This window comes from Haplochromis burtoni, unplaced genomic scaffold, assembly GCF_018398535.1.
Source record: "Haplochromis burtoni strain Fernald_Lab_line unplaced genomic scaffold, NCSU_Asbu1 Contig_766, whole genome shotgun sequence".
Lineage (NCBI taxonomy): Eukaryota > Metazoa > Chordata > Actinopteri > Cichliformes > Cichlidae > Haplochromis > Haplochromis burtoni.
In genome coordinates, this window is record NW_024583127.1 from 103312 (window position 1) to 104745 (window position 1434).

At 35.7% G+C, this 1434-nt stretch overlaps 1 protein-coding gene across 1 annotated transcript in view; it reads right to left on the reverse strand.

Annotated features, from left to right (window-relative positions):
- Positions 1-1030, reverse strand: part of LOC121812732 (protein mono-ADP-ribosyltransferase PARP14-like) — a gene marked incomplete at both ends in the record, with an annotated part of 10289 nt that extends 9259 nt beyond the window's left edge. The window contains 2 exon segments of the mRNA XM_042215582.1: positions 600-662; positions 1003-1030.
- Between the last annotated feature and the right edge of the window lie 404 nt (positions 1031-1434).

Genomic DNA, 1434 nt, shown 5'->3' on the forward strand with positions numbered 1-1434 from the left:
GTCCATCTGCAGCTCGTCTCATCACTGAGGTCTAAGACCTGACGGACAGCAGTGTCACCCGCCTCTCTGTCTCTGTGCGTTACATTAACAGATGTTTTCCTCTGGCTGTTTCATCCACACAAAACCCCTTTAATTAGTACAGCGAACACTGGAACACTCCACAGTTATATTTTGTCCGTCCACTCACAGCAGTCCAAAGAAAATCAATGATGAGACCATTTAATGTCAGACACTGTGTGACTCTGTAAGTTCATGTCAAAGTTCACTGCTGTGGAAATGTGAAAGAAGCATGACTGCAGAGTAACTCAGTGGAATTCATTTTAAGTTTCACATTTTAAGATATTTTTCATATTTCTCATTAACAAAAAATAGCTGGACTATGATAAATATATAAGCGTCAATTTTCATCAAGAAAAACAAAACAGTGCGATTTTAAACTGGTTACATTTTCCCACAAATTCTTTTGAAATTGTTTGTGTCAAACAATTAAATGTCAATGTATCAAATGCCAAGTTAATGCAACTTTGTATAAAGTATAAATACAAACTTCCTGTAGTTTTGTTCTCTGTTCTCTTTATTCTTCATCACTTTGTTTTTACCCTCTTTGCTGGCAGCAGCAGCTCCAGGTTCAGCCTGAGGCGTCTCTGAGTCTGACGATGAGTCTGACATGAACACAGTGAAACACAGAGAGGTCAGAGCACTAAGATCTGAAATATGATTATTAAAAATAAGCCCACGTGGAACTTCTTATATTTTACTGGTTTAAATTGATTTGAGTCTTTTACTCCAGACGAGCAGGAATCATCATTTAACCAGGAACATATTTGGATTCATCTGAGATTAAAATCACGAGAGAGCAATCTGACCTGAATGTGCTTCAGCTTGAATAAAGTCTGGTAAAATATTCCTTCATTGCCACAAACACACTTATTTCACATGAAGAAGATGCTGAAACAAATGAATAAAATTCAGTGATGTTAGAAACTGAGGAGGAGGATTTACCTGAGACACGGCCGCTGCTTGTTGGGCTCTGAGAACAAAAACAAAGGTTTAAACCAACAGAAGAAACAAAGAGGAAAATATGTCGACAGTCACGTTTAAAAGAACATTCAAACTGACTGGTTTTTTTTCAGTTTTGCACTTTGGAAAAAATATTTATAGCAAAAGCAACTTCATTACAAGGTTAATATGTATAAATACATGAATACGATACAAATATGTAATATTACATATCTGCAAATATTACAAAAATATCTTTCTTATACTTTAACTTTCAAATAAATTTGAGTTTTATAACAATGTTATTACACTTTTTCTGTTGCTGCAAACAAACTGAACTTCAGTCCAGTTCAGTGTTATAACATTAATATGGCATCAAACAGTCGCCTCAGAGTGCTCTTCATAGTACGGCAAAGACCTACAGACACAACTGAC